We start from the raw sequence: 23498 nt of genomic DNA, 5'->3' as shown, positions 1-23498 counted from the left end.
AAAAACGAATATAACTTTATAAATATCTAGAACCACTTTTGACAATTCGTTACTGAGCCATTATAATAAAGATAAAGGTTTTAACATTATCCTGAATTTCAGAATCTTTCTAGAAACCTTTGACAAATTATCCATAACAATGGTCCGTGACTCAATAAAATATAGATAAATATAACGAGAAATAAAAACGTGTTTTAAAACTTGTAAGGTGTTAAAAATAAACATTCGCGCATAAATGAATTATATCAAATTAAGTTTTAAAGTGTAAACGATACGTGTTATAATCAAAATTATAATTGAAGTAGTAAGAAAGGGAATTAGGGTATAATAATAAATGAACCATAACCCACAACATTCTAAAACGGAAACCAATAGCCGACAATAGTTAACTCCAAAATTGATGAACCAAAGATTAAAAAAAAAAAAAAAAAAAAAAAAACGCACCTTAACTTCGGCATAAAGCTTCTACTCCCATTCATATAGTATCTCTGGGTCGAGTTCCAGGAGCATAAAAATAGGTTCAAAAACTTCCCATAACCATTTAGTTTACCTATTACCATGATTCCACAACATCAATTACAACCTTAAGTTGCATATAAAAAAACACTTTTGTAAGTAAACTAAATAGTGTTAAATCAGATACATCAACTGAAATTAAACATACAAAGGTAAGTTATCAGCTGTTATCTGAAAATGAAGAAAATAACCATGAAATGGATCCTTTTGTAGCCAAGTCAGCAATGTAGATTATTTAGTGCGATACTTGTAAAAATGAAGTCCACAATAATGAAGCTATATGTGTACATGTAAGATATGTTGCTAAAATGTCCTATTTCGTTAAAATGTGACTGTATTAGATGGACACACCCATATTGACTCCTGATATAATCCAAAATATTAGCTCTCATTTTGGGTATTTTTAACAAATGTAAGAAGCAAACAAATTGTTAACATACAGACCTAGAATATTTAGAAGCAAATAATCTTAGGATAGACTTTGGAGCAAAGTTATCACATCATAGGACTGCATCCAATTGTTCAACACACTGATTATTTTATCACTGATAATTTGTATAATCTAAAAGTCTAATATAAGTTAGCACTTATGTTTTATCCATTTCTCCTCATCATCCAACACATCTTAAGTGAAAAAATTTCAATTTAATCTATAGGCTGAAACTCAAAGTTTTCCCTCACTGAAACATACAAATCTCAGCAATACAATTCGGTTACACAAATAACTAAAGTTTGCACATTGGGCTGAAAATAATCGATCTTACTTCTTCGCTTAGCCATGGCTAATGAGTTAGTACCATCTTCCCATGGCGACATTTTAGTAGCAGCACCAAAAGGGTCACCTCCGGTCCCACGAAACGTGTGCGAAAATGCAAAACTGAATCGCATCCAAACCTACAGAAACAAAACGCATACCTACCTCTTAATTCATATATCTATTGAACAATTATAGTTACATTATTCAAGTAATAACCTTCATATTCTTTCCAAAAGTCTCCTCGTTGGCATTGTACCATTTATAAAATTATATAAACCAAATGAAAATAATTTTTCTCAAATTAAAAAAAAAAAAATAAAGTTCATTATTGATCATGATGATCAGTATAATTGTCTACCTGATATTTAATTTTCGGAATGCCAGAGAAGAAAGTGAATGGCATTTTTTTTCATTCGCCAGGGAAGAAAGTGAATGCAAGGGAAGAAAGTGCACACATTGATTATACGGATTCGATGGAGTTGTTCAGATGCTTAACCTGTTGGAGGTTTTATTGAAATTTCGTGTAGGTAAAATAATCTATAGCCGGATAAATTACTAAATCGTGGTATCACTTTCCGAAAGTAATTATTCGACCCTTATTGTCTGGGTTACACGAATATCACTTTGGGATAAGACAGAGATTAATTCTTGTTATTGGCAGTAAACAAGAACTCTTTTGCATAAGAGTATTAAGGTGTTTTTCATATCTATTATTCTCATAAATGATAGTCCTTATTTATAGGCACCCAAAAACAAGTATTATTCCACGATGGAGATGTTTCACTAACTAATTTCGTTTTCAAATTAAAAACAAATCTTTTACATAAAGTTGTTTGTTTTATTTCCAACAACCAAATCAAGGAAATCGTTTTCAAATCTAAACAAATCCTTTACATAAAGTTGTTTGTTTTATTTCCAACAACCAAATTAAGGAAATCGTTTTCAAATCTAAAACAAATCATTTACATAAAGTTGTTTATTTTATTTCCAACAACCAAAATCTAGGAAATCGTTTTCAAATCTAAAACAAATCCTTTACATAAAGTTGTTTGTTTTATTTCCACGATGGAGATGTTTCACCTAGTGCAGGAATAATACTTCCGTAATCACTCAAATTTGTGATAATGGAAAACCACTTTCGGGTCCGGGCAATCTATCACTTAATGGGTGTACACTCCGTACCTCCTAACCCATTTACAAGTGTAGATTAAATCCCTCAATTACACTAAATTTCCAGCAATCCTCCCCAATTTAGTGCAATTCGTTTCATGAGAATTAAACAAATTAAAACAAAAACTTATGCATAAATGAAAATATCTTGAAGATTGAATTTTCATCTTAGTACATTACACATTCCAAATATTCGAGAATCAGGGTGTTCTAAGAATTGAACCCTTCAACCCATTTGAATAACTGAAAATAATATACACATAAGTTTTCAAATACTCTAAAGCTATCCTGACACTTTACAAGCCATGTGTCCATATCCTTTCATGAATGTATCCAAAGCTAAAAGTCCAAGCTTTGTTGAAGCGGCAAAACTTCACATTCACATAGGTAGTTCACTTCAGTCATGCACCTGCTCTTGCACTTTTTCAAATGAACTGTTAAGAAGCTAGACTTCAACCTCACCTTCAGCAGGTCCGAGTACATACCTTACCTTGGGATGATATAAAATTTATGTACTCCAAATTTCTAAATATAAGCCTTCCGCATTGAATTCAACTTCTAATTTTCATTGGAAGTGAATTGGGTATCTTATAATTAGAAATTTATGTGGACTTTAAACCCATCCCCACAGCAGACTTGTCAACCAAGTCTCTTGCCAATCCCTTCGTCAAGTGATCAGCTAAATTCTGTTGTGACCTCACGAACACTATAGAAATCACCCCATTCATGATGAGTTCACGAATCATGCTATGTCTGACACCTAAGTGTCTAGATTTTCCATTGTACATCTGGCTATAAGCCTTTGCCAATGTCGCAGCACTATCACAATGGATAGACATGGGTGCTATAGGTTTAGGCCATAATGGTATCTCATGGATCAAGTTTCTAAGCCATTCTGCTTCTTTACCAGCAGCAGCTAAAGCAACAAACTCATATTCCATCGTTGAGTTGGTAATACATGTCTGCTTCTTAGAAGCCCATGAAATAGCACCTCCCCCAAGCAAGAACACCCAACCACTCGTTGAAGAATGATCTTCAATATTGGTTATCCAATTCGCATCAGAATATCCTTCTATTACCGAAGGAAGCCCATTATAAGATAAACTATAGTCCATAGTTTTCTTCAAGTACTTCAGTACCCGCCTAATTGCTTGCCAGTAATGAGTACTAGGATTACTAGTATATCTACTCAGTTTTCCCACAGCAAAAGCAATATCCGGCCTTGTACAAGTCATGGCGTACATCAAACAGCCAATCACCTGAGAATACTCAAGTTGTGATACAGCTTCACCTTGATTAGGCATAAACTTCTCACTTGGATCAACAGGGGTACTCACAGGAGTACATTCAAAGCAATTGAACTTTTTCAACACCTTCTCAACATAATGAGATTGACAAATCGAAATTCCTTTGCTTTCACATTTGATCCTAATGCCAAGGATAACGTCAGCCTCCCCCATATCTTTCATGGAGAATTTTGATGACAAAAATTCTTTTGTTAAATCAACCTGACTTTGGTCAGTCCCAAAGATTAACATGTCATCAACATATAGACAAATTGTAACTCCTTTACCAGAATCATCAAATTTGCTATATACACATTTATCTGCTTGGTTTAATTTAAAACCACTAGATAAAACCACTTCATCAAATTTCTGATGCCATTTCTTAGGTGATTGTTTCAAACCATATAAGGACTTCACAAGTTTGCACACCTTGCCTTCATTACCTGGCATGACAAAGCCTTGAGGTTGGTTCATATAAACCTCCTCATCTAATTCACCATTCAAGAATGCTGTCTTCACATCCATCTGGTGAATAACCCAATTGTGAATTGTAGCCAAAGCAATCAACAGTCTAATGGTAGTGATACGTGCCACGGGAGCATAAGTATCAAAATAGTCAATTCCAGACTTTTGTCTAAAGCCTTGAATGACTAACCTTGCTTTGAACTTTTCAATAGTTCCATCTACCTTCATCTTCTTTTTGAAGATCCATTTGCAACCCAAAGGTTTGCAACCAGGAGGTAGATCAGCTAACATCCAAGTGTTATTGCCCATGATAGAATCCATCTCATCATTAATTGCCTCTTTCCAGAATGCAACATCCTGAGACCTCATTGCTTCATCATATGTTTTAGGATCATCATCAACATTGAAACAATACGAATATTGGGTAGAAACATCATCCCTAGAACCTTCAATTAAGTATAACTGAAAATCAGGTCCAAATGATTTAGGTTTTCCTTTTCTTTTGCTTTTTCGAATCTCAAGTGACTGATCAACAGCCTTTTCAGAGACTTCATCATTACAATCCTTATTGATTCCATTGTTACTTGGAATCATATCCTTTGGTCTAGGTATAGATGAAAATCGATTTTCATCAAAGATTGCATCCCTTGATTCAATCACAGAATTAATTGAGACAAACTCATTAGGCTCTATAACATAGAACCTATACGCCTTGGAATGTTCAACATATCCAATAAATATGCAATCTATACCTCTTTCACCCAAACTTTTCTTCTTGGGATCAGGCAGTCTTACAACAGCCCTACAACCCCATACCCGAAGATAGTTCAAGTTAGGTTTTCTTTTATTCCAAAGTTCATAAGGTGTAATCTTGTTCCTTTTGTTAGGAACTCTATTAAGCAAATAACAAGCTGTTAATATAGCTTCTCCCAAAAATCCCTTGCTTAAACCCGAATAGGATAACATGGAATTAACCATCTCTTTGAGGACCCTATTCTTCCTCTCAAATATACCATTTTGTTGTGGATTATAAGGAGCTGTGGTCTCATGGATAATACCAACGGATTGGAAATACAATTGGTCAATGTATTCACCTCCCCTATCCGTTCTAAGTCTTTTAATCAATGCCTTTTGTTGTAATTCTACTTCAGTTTTAAATATTTTAAATTTATCTAATGCTTCATTCTTAGTATGTAACAAATAAACATAGCAAAACCTAGAAGCATCACCAATAAAAGTCACAAAATATTTCTTGTTCCCTAAAGTAGGAGTTGCATGCAAATCACATAAATCACTATGTATTAATTCCAAAATCTCATTATCACGATGTATATTTTGAAAAAGTTTCTTAGTGATCTTTGTCAACATAAACGTTTTACACTTTTCATTGTTCATATCAAAGGCCGGTATTAATCCATCTTTAGACATATCTTGCATTCTTTTAAAGTGTACATGTCCTAGTCTAGCATGCCAAAGAATAGAATTATTTATGCTAGTAGTAGACATACAAGCAATATCAACACTTACATGTTCAATGTTTAGTCTAAACATTCCATTACTCAAATAACCAAATCCAACAAATAAACCATTTTTAGATAGAACAAACTTGTCAGATTCAATAACTTGCTTGTAACCACAATTATTCAACATACTACTTGAAACCAAAATTTTCCTAATTTGTGGTACATGCAAAACATTAAACAAAGAAACAATCTTTCCAGAACTAAAACTTAAATCCACACGACCACATCCATGAATAGAGGCTGTTGACTCATTTCCCATATGAAGAATTGATCCATCAGTCACCGACTCGTAAGTCTTGAACCAACATCTATCCTTACATACATGAATAGTAGCTCCAGAGTCAACCCACCACACAACATCATCAGCCTGCACAAAACAAATCTCAGATATATACGAAACATAATAATTCTCAATTGAATTATTAAATATATTCTGACCTTTCGGGGCTTGGTTGTTCGAACCATTGCCCGAACCATTTGTGCTAGATCCCTTAGCATTGTTAGTGCCAAAAATAACCTTGTAATCCCTCTTCAAGTGTCCAGATTTACCACACTTCCAACAAGTCAATTTAGACTTCTTATTAGGATCAACTTTGTTATTACCTTGATGTTTACATTTTCCCTTTTTGTCATTATTACTAGTGAACTTTTTATGTTCCACCATATTGACAACAGACGTACCAGCAACTTCGTTGCTCTTTGGCTTGTCATTATGTAATGACCCTAGAATTTCCAACGTTATTTTATTAATAATTATTATTATTAATACGCGTGTTTAAACGAATGTACGTTATTACATTTACATGTTGCCATGATTGCCCGAACTTGACTTTAATGGCCCGAAACGTCTTTGTGACACCCGAAACTTTCACGAATAATATTTTTAGATATTATTTACATTCATGATTAAATTTATTAATCATTTTAATTAACTAAGACTATTATTTAGTTACTTGGGCTTTAATTGGTTTAACTTGTGATTTATTGAACTTGGGCTTTGTTTGATGTTGTGGACTCTTGATATTGGGCTTTCAAGCCCACCCTACATTATTAGTGGACTTAGTTAGCCCACTCTTCCACTTGTAAGTATTACTTGAACCTTAACTAGTTAGTTTGGAAGACTTGGAATCTAGTTGGCACTTAATCCCCATGTACACCATTCTATTAACCAACTTTTGACATCTTTACATGCTTGTATCCGTAAAACAACCCTTTCCCTCCCTTTTTCTGCTGAATGCCGAAACCATTGGTGGCCATTTAGTGGTGTTTAATTTTTTTCTTACACTACACACTTACTAGCATTACTCTTCTCTTTTCAAACACACACATACTTCTCATTTTCTCTCAACCATTTTCTCTCTTTTCTCTCTTTCTTGTAAGTATTTTGAACATCTTTTTCTCTCTTCTTTTCCTTGTAAAAACTGAATTTATACACCTCTAAATCATCATCATCTTTTGTTAGTTGCTTGATTAATTACTTGTCTTTGTTGTTGTTTAGTTATTTACTTGTTATTACTTACTTACTTTCATATTACAAGAATAAACTTACTAGTTTGATTCTTCATTTTTATCTTGTTATAACAAGAACAACAAGAACATAATCTATCTAGTTATGTTCTACCTTACTTGTTTCAAAAGATTATAAAGTTCATGGTTGAAAGACATACTTGAAGTTCATGAAGTAAACTTTAAAGTTTACTTTCTAAAGATCAAACTTTGGTTTGAATCTTTAAAGTATGAACAACAATGAACTAATTACTTGTTTACCTAGCTTATTTACTTCATTTACTTGCACTTTAATTTCATGTAATTAGTTTAAATGGTCAAGTACTACAAGTTAGTCTTGATCTCATTAATCTTGGACTTAAAGTTAACTTTAAAGTTCAAGAACATATAAAGGAAACTTTTTAATTATAACTTTGTATACTTATGCTTGATCTAGACTTTTGAGTCTTGGATCTTCAAGATCTAACTAAGAACTATGTTCTACATTTTAAGATCTTGATTTCATAAGTTCATTTTCAAGTTTGTAACTTATTATTAGTCTTATAGTTCATGTAAGTGTCAAACCTAAGACTTTGATGTAACTTTGGTTCATCAAACTACATGCAACTCTTAAGTGAGTTGTGCTTCATGTCTTAGACTTGCACTAGGATTATGATGGTCAAGACTTGGCTAAGATGATGTAGATACATCAATGAGTTGTACACTTGAAGCTATATGCATCAAGGATGAGAACCATGATGAACATCAAGCACCAAGACCACCGGAACCCTTTTAAACTTACTGTTTCTGTCCAAAAGCTACTGATCGGGTGATTCTGTAACAGACCAGTAGACCTGGGCTGTTCTAACCTTGATTTTTAGATATAACTTTTCGAGTAGATAACTTTTCATATAAGACTCATCTTAATCCGAGTTAAATTTTAGGATTTATGGCCCTCCGATCGTCACTATGTCCTTTAACGTTGTGCAGAAATTTCTGACCTACTCGCACTTAGACCGTCGCCACGGTCAAACCAAGATGAGTTAGCTTCTGAAATTTTTACCATACTTAAATAACTCATAGACGGAGCCATGGCCACTGGTCTCACCTTAATTCAGTAAGGGTAGGGGCCGTGGTGACTGACTGAAGTCAGCCTTTGTTGTAAACTACTTTCATAAACGAAACTTACTTTACGCCTTTTGTTTGATGATGAATGATGATGACCCTTAAGACCTTAATTACTTACTTTTAAACCTTTTGAGACGACTTACTGACTTAGTACTATTTGACTTAGATTGAGGACTTCGGACCTTTTACTTGCACACCTTTCCCGACTACTACTTTACCGCTACATATCATTGTGAGTTATAGCATTCCCTTTTTACTTTAACTTATTTTGGGAACTAAGAATACATGTGGATTTTATGTTTTACATACTAGGCACGAGTACTTAAACTTATATATGTGTGGGTTATACAACGGCATAAACATTCCCTTTAGCTCGGTAACGTTTAATCATTGGTTTTTGAACCATGAACGCGAATCTTAGATATGGATCCATAGGGTTTGACATCCCCACTCGGGCTAGTCGCGCTAGCAGTCAACGAGTGTTTAATACTTCGTAAACATACGCACTCGCCAAGTGTACTTTCAGGGGGTATTTTAAACGTTAAGTTAGTTACCAAGTGCCCACGGTTAAGCATATACTTTTACATACTTTTGAAACGCTCGTTGTAGCACTGAAATCTCGTGGCCTACTTACATTACTGTTATACTTAAACTATAGCTCACCAACCTTTGTGTTGACATTTTTAAGCATGTTTTTCTCAGGTGCTTGAGGTTGCTTCCGCTGTCTTACTTGTTGTGCTGTAGACACCCGCTGCTTAGAGTTGTCCACGCATGAACTACTTTACTTTGCATTCAAACACTAGTACTTTTGAATTATGACTTGTAACGACCATTTGGGGTCACGCACTGTTATTTATTGCTTCTACTTAGTGAAGCATAATTTTGGATTGTAAAACTTTCGATGTTGGTTTGACATCACTTTTAATTATGAATGCAAACTCTTTTTGAAAACACATATAGTACTTAACCTTGTAATGATCCTGTTGTTGATGGTCCGTACATGATGATTTGGTACGGGGCGTCACATTTGGTATCAGAGCATTGGTTGTAGGGAATTAGGTTGCATTAGTGAGTCTAAGACCGACCCGAGTAGGATTCACTAATAGGAATAATCTACAACTTGCTAGTTTACTTGTTTCCGCTGAATTTACTGCAAGCTACTGCTTACTTTTTCTGCTATATGTCGTATGCTACTACATGATTTCACTACTGCATGATGCTACTTGCTTTTGATTGCATGCTACTTTCATACGAATTGCTGTTATTGCCATGATAGTTACTGTTATACATGATTTAAACTGTTGGCCTATTATTTGCTTGCTTTATGACATACTGACATGGAAAATTTATTTTTCCTTGTTCAGATGTCGGATGTTCCACCTGCTGGCATTTCGGGCAGTACAGACTCAGACCCCGTCGCCCTACCTACAGCTACACCTGCTGCTGCTACTGCCGATACACCGGCCCCGACACCCACTAGTGATCCCGGCGCTTCTACTTCCGGAGCTGGTACTAGTGCACCTGCCCCAGTGTCTGCTCCCGGACCCTCGAGGTCACAGCCCCGCATTGGTGGTATTGAGATCCCCGCGGAGTTCCGGGAAGGGCCGTTTCGTAACCACATGCGCACGCCTTGCCGACGCACTCCCGACGGACGTTTAGTCATGATTCCGCCAGGCAGACACAGACAGATGTTGGCCGCCTTCGGACGCTTCGGATTACCAGCTCAGCCATCAGTGTCACAGTCACACGATTTGGATGATTCATCATCCGCCGATTCTTCATCATCAGACGACTCCAGCGATGATGAGGATCCTGCTGATTGACCTATTCAGGCACCCTCCACCCCGCCGAAGAAGCGGTACCGTTTCGACGGCACCGTCATTCTAGGGGTGAATGGAGGTCGTGCTTTTACTGACGCATTTGGCCATCGACGTAGGGTTACTGCTTGTAAACGAGTTATGCGATACCCTGCCGATCCACAGGTACGTAAGGTTCCCCGTTACGTATTGACTATTCCTGGAACCGTACCACCTAGATTTAGATACGAACCACTTACATCTAGGGACGTACCGTCTACATCCGGAGCCGGACCATCTACATCAGCACCACCCGCACCACCCGCCCCACCTGCACCGCCTGCCCCACCAGCTTCCTCTAACGAGGAACTGATGAGAGAGATTGAGACTCTCCGAGCTTGAGTCACTGAGCTCGAGGAGCAGTTCACCCGCCTTCACCGTAGGACCTTGTATTTAGATTTCATGATGTAATCTAGATATAGTTTCATGTATTTCATATGTATTGTACGAACTTATTCAGATGTATGAAACTTATTATTATTAATGAATGGAACTTTGCGTTATTTAATTCTTGCACGATGTTCTATTTACATTGATGTACGATGATTCTGTGGTATTTGTACCTAGATGCATTATTTAATAACATGTGATGTTTTAATTCCATGTTGGTTGTTATATACTGTATTATTACTACTTGAATACTGGATTTTGACTTGAGTCAAAAATTTTGTTTAGAATACCATGGCTAACGGTGAAATGTCCCGTTCTTATTGATTAAAAACGTTCCATATTAATTGATTTCGTTGCGAGGTTTTAACCTCTATATGAGACGTTTTTCAAAGACTGCATTCATTTTTAAAACAAACCATAACCTTTATTTCATAGATAAAGGTTTTAAAAAGCTTTACGTAGATTATCAAATAATGATAATCTAAAATATCCTGTTTACACACGACCATTACATAATGGTTTACAATACAAATATGTTACAACAAAATAAGTTTCTTGAATGCAGTTTTTACACAATATCATACAAGCATGGACTCCAAATCTCGTCCTTATTTAAGTATGCGACAGCGGAAGCTCTTAATAATCACCTGAGAATAAACATGCTTAAAACGTCAACAAAAATGTTGGTGAGTTATAGGTTTTACCTATATATATCAAATCATAATAATAGACCACAAGATTTCATATTTCAATACACATCCCATACATAGAGATAAAAATCATTCATATGGTGAACACCTGGTAACCGACATTAACAAGATGCATATATAAGAATATCCCCATCATTCCGGGACACCCTTCGGATATGATATAAATTTCGAAGTACTAAAGCATCCGGTACTTTGGATGGGGTTTGTTAGGCCCAATAGATCTATCTTTAGGATTCGCGTCAATTAGGGTGTCTGTTCCCTAATTCTTAGATTACCAGACTTAATAAAAAGGGGCATATTCGATTTCGATAATTCAACCATAGAATGTAGTTTCACGTACTTGTGTCTATTTTGTAAATCATTTATAAAACCTGCATGTATTCTCATCCCAAAAATATTAGATTTTAAAAGTGGGACTATAACTCACTTTCACAGATTTTTACTTCGTCGGGAAGTAAAACTTAGCCACTGGTTGATTCACGAACCTATAACAATATATACATATATATCAAAGTATGTTCAAAATATATTTACAACACTTTTAATATATTTTGATGTTTTAAGTTTATTAAGTCAGCTGTCCTCGTTAGTAACCTACAACTAGTTGTCCACAGTTAGATGTACAGAAATAAATCGATAAATATTATCTTGAATCAATCCACGACCTAGTGTATACGTATCTCAGTATTGATCACAACTCAAACTATATATATTTTGGAATCAACCTCAACCCTGTATAGCTAACTCCAACATTCACATATAGAGTGTCTATGGTTGTTCCGAAATATATATAGATGTGTCGACATGATAGGTCGAAACATTGTATATGTGTCTATGGTATCTCAAGATTACATAATATACAATACAAGTTGATTAATTTATGGTTGGAATAGATTTGTTACCAATTTTCACGTAGCTAAAATGAGAAAAATTATCCAATCTTGTTTTACCCATAACTTCTTCATTTTAAATCCGTTTTGAGTGAATCAAATTGCTATGGTTTCATATTGAACTCTATTTTATGAATCTAAACATAAAAAGTATAGGTTTATAGTCGGAAAAATAAGTTACAAGTCGTTTTTGTAAAGGTAGTCATTTCAGTCGAAAGAACGACGTCTAGATGACCATTTTAGAAAACATACTTCCACTTTGAGTTTAACCATAATTTTTGGATATAGTTTCATGTTCATAATAAAAATCATTTTCTCAGAATAACAACTTTTAAATCAAAGTTTATCATAGTTTTTAATTAACTAACCCAAAACAGCCCGCAGTGTTACTACGACGGCGTAAATCCGGTTTTACGGTGTTTTTCATGTTTCCAGGTTTTAAATCATTAAGTTAGCATATCATATAGATATAGAACATGTGTTTAGTTGATTTTAAAAGTCAAGTTAGAAGGATTAACTTTTGTTTGCGAACAAGTTTAGAATTAACTAAACTATGTTCTAGTGATTACAAGTTTAAACCTTCGAATAAGATAGCTTTATATGTATGAATCGAATGATGTTATGAACATCATTACTACCTTAAGTTCCTTGGATAAACCTACTGGAAAAAAGAAAAATGGATCTAGCTTCAACGGATCCTTGGATGGCTCGAAGTTCTTGGAGCAGAATCATGACACGAAAACAAGTTCAAGTAAGATCATCACTTGAAATAAGATTGTTATAGTTATAGAAATTGAACCAAAATTTGAATATGATTATTACCTTGTATTAGAATGATAACCTACTGTAAGAAACAAAGATTTCTTGAGGTTGGATGATCACCTTACAAGATTGGAAGTGAGCTAGCAAACTTGAAAGTATTCTTGATTTTATGTAACTAGAACTTGTAGAATATATGAAGAACACTTAGAACTTGAAGATAGAACTTGAGAGAGATCAATTAGATGAATAAAATTGAAGAATGAAAGTATTTGTAGGTGTTTTTGGTCGTTGGTGTATGGATTAGATATAAAGGATATGTAATTTTATTTTCATGTAAATAAGTCATGAATGATTACTCATATTTTTGTAATTTTATGAGATATTTCATGCTAGTTGCCAAATGATGGTTTCCACATGTGTTAGGTGACTCACATGGGCTGCTAAGAGCTGATCATTGGATTGTATATACCAATAGTACATACATCTAAAAGCGGTGTAGTGTACGAGTACGAATACGGGTGCATACGAGTAGAATTGTTGATGAAACTGAACGAGGATGTAATTGTAAGAATTTTTGTTAAGTAGAAGTATTTTGATAAGTGTATTGAAGTCTTTCAAAAGTGTATAAATACATATTAAAACACTACATGTATATACATTTTAACTGAGTCGTTAAGTCATCGTTAGTCGTTACATGTAAGTGTTGTTTTGAAACCTTTAGGTTAACGATCTTGTTAAATGTTGTTAACCCAATGTTTATAATATCAAATGAGATTTTAAATTATTATATTATCATGATATTATAACTCTTAATATGATATATATACATTAAATGTCTTTACAACGATAATCGTTACATATATGTCTCGTTTAAAAATCATTAAGTTAGTAGTCTTGTTTTTACATATGTAGTTCATTGTTAATATACTTAATGATATGTTTACTTATCATAGTATCATGTTAACTATATATATATCCATATATATGTCATCATATAGTTTTTACAAGTTTTAACGTTCGTGAATCACCGGTCAACTTGGGTGGTCAATTGTCTATATGAAACATATTTCAATTAATCAAGTCTTAACAAATTTGATTGCTTAACATGTTGGAAACAGTTAATCATGTAAATATCAATCTCAATTAATATATATAAACATGGAAAAGTTCGGGTCACTACAAACGGAAGATCCACGCCTACCGCCGCCCAGATTGAGGACATGATCAACGAACGGGTCGCTGCAGCCCTAGCAGAAAGAAATCTTCAGGCTCCACTGCCACCACCACCAGTTATCCCACCCGTTCGAAATGGGTGTACTTACAAGGAATTCCAGAGCTGCATACCGCATAACTTCAGCGGCACCGAGGGACCAGTTGGTCTCACCAGATGGTTCGAGAAACTTGAATCAGTATTCCGAGTTAGCAACTATTCGGAGGACAATAAGACCAAGTTTGCATCTTGCACGCTATCTGACGGCGCGCTAACATAGTGGAACACATTAGCTCAAGCGAAAGGTATCGATGAGGCGTATGCTACGCCATGGGAGGAATTCAAGGCGGCTATGATTGATGAGTATTGTCCGAGAACCGAAATTCAGAAGATGGAAATTGAATTCATGCAGTTGAAGGCCATAGGGAATGACCTTAACAGTTACAATCGTAGGTTTTTGGAGTTAGCACTGATGTGTCCAACCATGGTCACCCCCGAATTCAAGCGCATGGAGAAATACTTCTCGGGACTCCCTAAGTCCATCAAAGGAAATGTCACCTCATCCAAACCACCGAATGTTCCCGAAGCAATGCGCATGGTGCATACTCTCATGAATCAGATTCTTATTGATGAGCCGGAGAAGGCTAAGTTTGAAGCCGGTAGTAGTGAAAAGAGGAAATGGGACAACAACCACAACAACAACAACAACAACAACAACAGGGGGAGAAACTACGATCAAACCCCCCCAAGAGGCACAACAACGGTGGAAACCCTAATCCCAACAATAACACCAACACCAACCCAAACTACAAAGGAACCTTACCACAATGCAAACGGTGCTACAAGCACCATACTGGATATTGCAATGTTGTCTGTGAGAAGTGCCAGCGGGCTGGGCATATCGGAAAGGACTGCAAGGTCACCACTTTGAATGGGAAACCGAACACCAATGGACCGAAGAAGTGCTACGAATGTGGGCAGACGGGCCATTTCAGAAACGCGTGCCCAAACAATCGAAAAGACGGAGGACCACCCCGAGGTAGAGCCTTCAATGTTAATGCAAGGGATGCACGCGATAACCCCGACTTGGTGACAGGTATATTCACAATCAACAATCTTTTAGCTTCTGTCTTGTTTGATACTGGTGCGGATAGAAGTTATGTATGTAGACATTTTTGCGATAAGATTAATTGGTCATTAGTCCCGTTAAAAGAAAGTATGCTTGTCGAGGTCGCCAATGGAAAACTTGAAAAGGTTGACCATATTAGTCGTGGAGCTATTATCAACATAGCTGGTGCAGATTTCGAAATTGATTTGATACCTATCAAACTGGGAAGTTTTGATGTGATCGTCGGTATGGATTGGTTGAGCAAGATAAAGGCCGATATTATCTGTGGAGATAAAGCACTTAGCATACCACAAGAAGATGCCGAACCACTGGTTATCTATGGAGAGAGATGTACCTCGAGGTTGAACCTCATTAGTTGCGTGAAAGCGCAAAAGATTATGAAGAAGGGACGTTTTGCTGTCCTAGCACATGTGAAAGCGGTAGAAACTGAGGTGAAGAGCGTGAATGACATTCGAATTGTGAACGAATTTTCCGATATCTTCCCAGAGGAATTGCCTGGATTACCGCCACAGAGAGCAGTAGAGTTTCAGATTGACTTAGTGCCAGGAGCTGCTCTTGTAGCTCGCACACCTTACCGACTCGCACCTTCTGAGATGCAAGAATTGCAAAGCCAACTGCAAGAACTACTTGATCGAGGATTTATCCAACCAAGTTTCTCGCCTTGGGGCGCACCTGTGTTGTTTGTGAAGAAGAAGGATGGATCCTTCCGTATGTGTATTGACTACCATGAACTCAACAAACTGACTATCAAGAATCGGTATCCTCTTCCACGAATTGACGATCTTTTTGACCAACTACAAGGATCAAGTGTCTACTCAAAAATCGATTTGCGATCCGGTTATCACCAGTTGAGGGTGAAGGAAAGTGACGTGATGAAAACTGCATTCAGGACCCGTTATGGTCATTATGAGTTTCTCGTGATGCCATTCGGTTTGACAAATGCACCTGCCGTGTTCATGGACCTCATGAATCGTGTCTGCAAGCCTTACTTGGACAAGTTTGTTATCGTCTTCATAGATGATATCCTCATCTACTCTAAGAGCGAAGAAGAACATGAGCAACACCTCTGATTAGTGCTTGAACTCTTAAGACAAGAGCAACTTTACGCCAAATTCTCCAAGTACGAATTTTGGTTGAAGGAAGTACAGTTTATGGGTCATGTTGTGAGCGACCAGGGTATCAAAGTTGATCCCGCCAAGATTGAAGCCATCAGCAAGTGGGAGACCCCCACTACTCCAACGCATATTCGCCAATTCCTAGGTCTCGCCGGTTATTATCGAAGGTTTATCGAAGGTTTCTCTCTGATTGCGCGTCCTTTTTTCCGCGCTGACTCACAAGGGCAAGAAGTTCATTTGGGAACCCGCACACGAATCATCATTCCAAACTTTGAAGAAGAAGTTAACCTCCGCACCTATCCTATCACTTCCTGAAGGCAGTGACGACTTTGTTGTTTATTGTGATGCATCGAAGAGTGGTTTTGGTTGTGTACTGATGCAACGATCAAAGGTTATTGCCTATGCCTCCCGCCAATTGAACATTCACGAGCGGAACTACACTACACATGATCTTGAACTTGGAGTCGTTGTCTTTGCACTCAAATTGTGGAGACATTATTTGTATGGAACTAAGAGCACTATCTTCACCGACCACAAGAGTCTCCAGCACATCTTTGATCAGAAGCAACTAAATATGAGACAGCGTCGATGGATCAAGACGCTCAATGACTACGATTGTGAACTCCGTTATCACCCTGGCAAGGCCAATGTTGTAGCTGACGCTTTAAGCCGAAAGGAGAGGACGACACCTCTTCGAGTTAGGGCTCTGAACATCACCATTCATTCGAACCTCAACAGTCAGATCAGAGTAGCCCAAGATGAGGCTCTCAAGGAGGAGAATATAGCTCATGAACATTTGAACATACTTGTCTCTCGATTCGAGGTTAGGGAGTCTGGACTCCGATGTTATGCCGGAAGAATTTGGGTACCTTATTATGGAGATCTATGAAACCTGATACTTGATGAAGCACACAAATCGAGATATTCAATTCATCCTGGAGCGGGTAAAATGTACCACGACCTTAAAGAACAGTATTGGTGGCCGAATCTTAAGAAGGACGTTGCGACTTATGTTGGTAAGTGTTTGACTTGCTCGAAGGTTAAAGCCGAGCATCAGAGACCTTCTGGGTTACTTTAGCAACCGGAGATCCCACAATGGAAATGGGAAAGGATAACAATGGATTTCACTACTAAGCTACCAAATACGGTGGGCGGATACGATACTATTTGGGTTATTGTTGACCGCCTTACCAAATCTGCACACTTTCTAGCGATGAAGGAAACTGATACAATGGAGAGACTTGCTCAGTTATACATCAAAGAGGTTGTATCTCGTCATGGTGTACCTTTATCGATCATCTCAGATCGCGATCCCCGTTTTGCTTCTAGATTTTGGCGTTCTTTGCAAGAAGCCATGGGAACTCGTCTTGACATGAGTACTGCTTATCATCCTCAGACTGACAGGCAAAGTGAACGAACGATTCAGACCTTGGAGGACATGCTGCGTGCATGTGCCGTTGATTTTGGAAAGGCCTGGGAAAGACATTTGCCACTCGCCGAATTCTCGTACAACAACAGTTATCACTCTAGCATTAATGCTGCACCTTTTGAAGCATTGTATGGCCGTAAGTGCCGATCTCCTATTTGTTGGGCCGAAGTAGGCGAAAAGCAAATCACCGGACCCGAGGTAGTCCACGAAACCACGGAGAAGATTGCTCAGATTCAAGCTATACTTAAGACTGCCCGTGATCGCCAGAAGAGTTATGCTGATCTTAAACGTAAAGACTTTGAATTTAACGTTGGTGATCGTGTTATGTTGAAGGTTGCACCTTGGAAGGGTGTGATTCGCTTTGGAAAACGTGGAAAGTTGAACCCAAGATACATTGGTCCTTTTAAAATCTTGGAACGTGTTGGACCCGTTGCTTACCGTTTAGACTTACCAGCACAATTGAGCTCAGTTCATCCTACCTTCCATGTATCGAACTTGAAGAAGTGTCTTGCTGCACCCAAACTTATCATACCACTTGAGGAGCTCACGATTGACGACAAACTCCACTTTGTAGAAGAACCAGTTGAGATTATGGATCGTGAGATCAAAACTTTGAAGCGCAACAAGATTCCGATTGTACGATTACGATGGAATTCCAAACGAGGACCTGAATTTACTTGGGAGCGAGAGGATCAAATGATGCGAAAGTATCCTCACCTTTTCCCGACTCCTCCATCTACCTCAGCTTAAATTTCGGGATGAAATTTTATTTAACAGGTGGGTAATGTAACGACCCTGGAATTTCCAACGTTATTTTATTAATAATTATTATTATTAATACGCGTGTTTAAACGAATGTACGATATTACATTTACATGTTGCCATGATTGCCCGAACTTGACTTTAATGGCCCGAAATGTCTTTGTGACACCCGAAACTTTCACGAATAATATTTTTAGATATTATTTACATTCATGATTAAATTTATTAATCATTTTAATTAACTAAGACTATTAGTTAGTTACTTGGGCTTTAATTGGTTTAACTTGTGATTTATTGAACTTGGGCTTTGTTTGATGTTGTGGACTCTTGTTATTGGGCTTCCAAGCCCACCCTACATTATTAGTGGACTTAGTTAGCCCACTCTTCCACTTGTAAGTATTACTTGAACCTTAACTAGTTAGTTTGGAAGACTTGGAATCTAGTTGGCACTTAATCCCCATGTACACCATTCTATTAACCAACTTTTGACATCTTTACATGCTTGTATCCATAAAACAACCATTTCCCTCCCTTTTTCTGCTGAATGCCGAAACCATTGGTGGCCATTTAGTGGTGTTTAATTTTTTTTTTACACTACACACTTACTAGCATTACTCTTCTCTTTTCAAACACACACATACTTCTCATTTTCTCTCAACCATTTTCTCTCTTTTCTCTCTTTCTTGTAAGTATTTTGAACATCTTTTTCTCTCTTCTTTTCCTTGTAAAAACTGAATTTATACACCTCTAAATCATCATCATCTTTTGTTAGTTGCTTGATTAATTACTTGTCTTTGTTGTTGTTTAGTTATTTACTTGTTATTACTTACTTACTTTCATATTACAAGAATAAACTTACTAGTTTGATTCTTCATTTTTATCTTGTTATAACAAGAACAACAAGAACATAATCTATCTAGTTATGTTCTACCTTACTTGTTTCAAAAGATTATAAAGTTCATGGTTGAAAGACATACTTGAAGTTCATGAAGTAAACTTTAAAGTTTACTTTCTAAAGATCAAACTTTGGTTTGAATCTTTAAAGTATGAACAACAATGAACTAATTACTTGTTTACCTAGCTTATTTACTTCATTTACTTGCACTTTAATTTTATGTAATTAGTTTAAATGGTCAAGTACTACAAGTTAGTCTTGATCTCATTAATCTTGGACTTAAAGTTAACTTTAAAGTTCAAGAACATATAAAGGAAACTTTTTAATTATAACTTTGTATACTTATGCTCGATCTAGACTTTTGATTCTTGGATCTTCAAGATCTAACTAAGAACTATGTTCTACATTTTAAGATCTTGATTTCATAAGTTCATTTTCAAGTTTGTAACTTATTATTAGTCTTATAGTTCATGTAAGTGTCAAACCTAAGACTTTGATGTAACTTTGGTTCATCAAACTACATGCAACTCTTAAGTGAGTTGTGCTTCATGTCTTAGACTTGCACTAGGATTATGATGGTCAAGACTTGGCTAAGATTATGTAGATACATCAATGAGTTGTACACTTGAAGCTATATGCATCAAGGATGAGAACCATGATGAACATCAAGCACCAAGACCACCGGAACCCTTTTAAACTTACTGTTTCTGTCCAAAAGCTACTGATCTGGTGATTCTGTAACAGAACAGTAGACCTAGGCTGTTCTAACCTTGATTTTTAGATAGAAATTTTATAGTAGATAACTTTTCATATAAGACTCGTCTTAATCCGAGTTACGGTTTAGGATTTATGGCCCTTCGATCGTCACTATGTCCTTTAACGTTGTGTAGAAATTTCTGACCTACTCGCACTTAGACCGTCCCCACGGTCAAACCAAGACGAGTTAGCTTCTGAAATTTTTACCACACTTAAATGACTCATAGACGGAGCCATGGCCACTAGTCTCACCTTAATTCTGTAAGGGTAGAGGCCGTGGTGACTGACTGAAGTCAGCCTTTGTTGTAAACTACTTTCATAAACGAAACTTACTTTACGCCTTTTGTTTGATGATGAATGATGATGACCCTTAAGACCTTAATTACATACTTTTAAACCTTTTGAGACGACTTACTGACTTAGTACTATTTGACTTAGGTTGAGGACTTCGGACCGTTTACTTGCACACCTTTCCCGACTACTACTTTACCGCTACATATCATTGTGAGTTATAGCATTCCCTTTTTACTTTAACTTATTTTGGGAACTGAGAATACATGCGGATTTTATGTTTTACATACTAGGTACGAGTACTTAAACTTATATATGTGTGGGTTATACAACGGCATAAATATTCCCTTTAGCTCGGTAACGTTTAATCATTGGTTTTTGAACCATGAACGCGAATCTTAGATATGGATCCATAGGGTTTGACATCCCCACTCGGGCTAGTCGCGCTAGCAGTCAATGAGTGTTTAATACTTCGTAAACATACGCACTCGCCAAGTGTACTTTCAGGGGGTATTTTAAATGTTAAGTTAGTTACCAAGTGCCCACGGTTAAGCATATACTTTTACATACTTTTGAAACGCTCGTTGTAGCACTGAAATCTCGTGGCCTACTTACATTACTGTTATACTTAAACTATAGCTTACCAACCTTTGTGTTGACGTTTTTAAGCATGTTTTTCTCAGGTGCTTGAGGTTGCTTCCGCTGTCTTACTTGTTGTGCTGTAGACACCCGCTGCTTAGAGTTGTCCACGCATGAACTACTTTACTTTGCATTCAAACACTAGTACTTTTGAATTATGACTTGTAACGACCATTTGGGGTCACGTACACTTATTTATTGCTTCTACTTAGTGAAGCATACTTTTGGATTGTAAAACTTTCGATGTTGGTTTGACATCACTTTTAATTATGAATGCAAACTCTTTTTGAAAACGCATATAGTACTTAACCTTGTAATGATCCTGTTGTTGATGGTCCGTACATGATGATTTGGTACGGGGCGTCACACATTATCCTGCAACCTGAGGGATTCCTCAATACGCAGATGACTACCCAACTCAACAAGAGTTAACTCCTCCTTCTTATGTTTCAAAGAATGTTTAAATTCTTTTCAAGATGGAGGTAGTTTATCAATTATGCTTGAGACTTGAATAGACTCATCCATGTTCATCTTATGTTGTGTGAATTGACCAAGTATACGAATGAGCTCATTGTATTGTTCCAAGACCGGTCTAGAATCGACCATCTTGTAATTATTAAAATTACTCACAAGGAACTTTTTACTAGAAGCATCCTCAGACATATACTTGGTTTTTAAACAGTCCCATAGTTCTTTAGCAGATTCAACATTTAGGTAAATATCAAAAAGGGAATCAGCCATACCATTGAGGATTAAACCTCTAGCGATGTAGTCATCGTTCTCCCACTTGAACCTTTTCCGAATTTGTTCAACAGTGGCATCATCACCATGATCTTCAGGTATTGGTGTGCTGAGTACGTACACCACACTCATGCTGCTCAGAAAGAAGTGCATCTTCTTTTGCCATCTCCTAAAATCAATTCCCTCAAACTTATCAAGTTTAGAGAAATTCGCCGTCATGTGTTTCATCGTAGCCGCCATCGATTATAATAAATAATTACTCTCGATTGTTGGAGGTTTTATTGAAATTTCGTGTAGGGTAAAATAATCTATAGCCGGATAAATCACTGAATCGTGGTATCACTTTCCGAAAGTAATTATTCGACCCTTATTGCCTGGGTTACACGAATATCACTTTGGGATAAGACAGAGATTAGTTCTTGTTATTGGTAGTAAACAAGAATTCTTTTGCATAAGAGTATTAAGGTGTTTTTCATATCTATTATTCTCATAAATGATAGTCCTTATTTATAGGCACCCAAAAACAAGTATTATTCCACGATGGAGATGTTTCACTAACTAATTTCGTTTTCAAATCTAAAACAAATCCTTTACATAAAGTTGTTTGTTTTATTTCCAACAACCAAATCAAGGAAATCGTTTTCAAATCTAAACAAATCCTTTACATAAAGTTGTTTGTTTTATTTCCAACAACCAAATCAAGGAAATCGTTTTCAAATCTAAAACAAATCATTTACATAAAGTTGTTTGTTTTATTTCCAACAACCAAATCTAGGAAATCGTTTTCAAATCTAAAACAAATCCTTTACATAAAGTTGTTTGTTTTATTTTCACGATGGAGATGTTTCACCTAGTGCAGGAATAATACTTCCGTAATCACTCAAATTTGTGATAATGGAAAACCACTTTCGGGTCCGGGCAATCTATCACTTAATGGGTGTACACTCCGTACCTCCTAACCCATTTACAAGTGTAGATTAAATCCCTCAATTACACTAAATTTCCAACATAACCTATTCGAAGTAAGATCGAATACCGCAGTCTATGAAAGATCGAATAACGAAATCGTTTAAGATCTGAATTCCGCCATCTATTTGTATTCCGCTAACGAATTCGATGAGAATACAGGAGGATAGATACTCCGTATTAATTATTTATGTATGATCAGGGATAAATGGAGGCTGAATTGTGTTGTCGGTTGATATTTAGAAAAATTAGGGTTAGCGCCGTAGGAGAAGAACGATGGGGAATTCAACTGCGGTTTTTTTTCTCCTTCAAACAGATTAGAGATGCCAAGGTGGATTAATTAGTTATAATTATAATTAACTAAATAATTTACACGTCAGCAATCCTTATTAAGATGTAATTAGGGAGTGCCACATAGGATTAGTCTTCATGATTTATAAAATGTATAATAGATAGATAATAGATAATAATATATAGATATAATAAATATAATAATAGATAATAGATAATAGATAGATAATAGAATAGATAGAATAGATAGATAGATAGATTGTTGTTTTATTTTAACTTGTATGATGAGTTGTGGTATGCTGATAAACTCAAATAATTTTTCACGGTTTCAAGACA

General features: G+C 36.4%; 1 long non-coding RNA gene across 1 annotated transcript; it reads right to left on the bottom strand.

Moving 5' to 3' along the window:
• Positions 1-439: 439 nt before the first annotated feature.
• On the bottom strand, positions 440-23251 carry LOC139897466 (uncharacterized). Its single transcript, XR_011776575.1, has 4 exons — positions 22919-23251; positions 1632-1769; positions 1281-1410; positions 440-550 (listed from the first exon to the last, which is right to left on the bottom strand). It is a non-coding gene; the product is annotated as an uncharacterized lncRNA (long non-coding RNA).
• Between the last annotated feature and the right edge of the window lie 247 nt (positions 23252-23498).

The sequence above is a fragment of the Rutidosis leptorrhynchoides genome, chromosome 3 (assembly GCF_046630445.1).
Source record: "Rutidosis leptorrhynchoides isolate AG116_Rl617_1_P2 chromosome 3, CSIRO_AGI_Rlap_v1, whole genome shotgun sequence".
Lineage (NCBI taxonomy): Eukaryota > Viridiplantae > Streptophyta > Magnoliopsida > Asterales > Asteraceae > Rutidosis > Rutidosis leptorrhynchoides.
The sequence above is the reverse complement of the archived record's forward strand: the minus strand, read 5'-3'. Positions and strand labels throughout refer to the sequence as shown.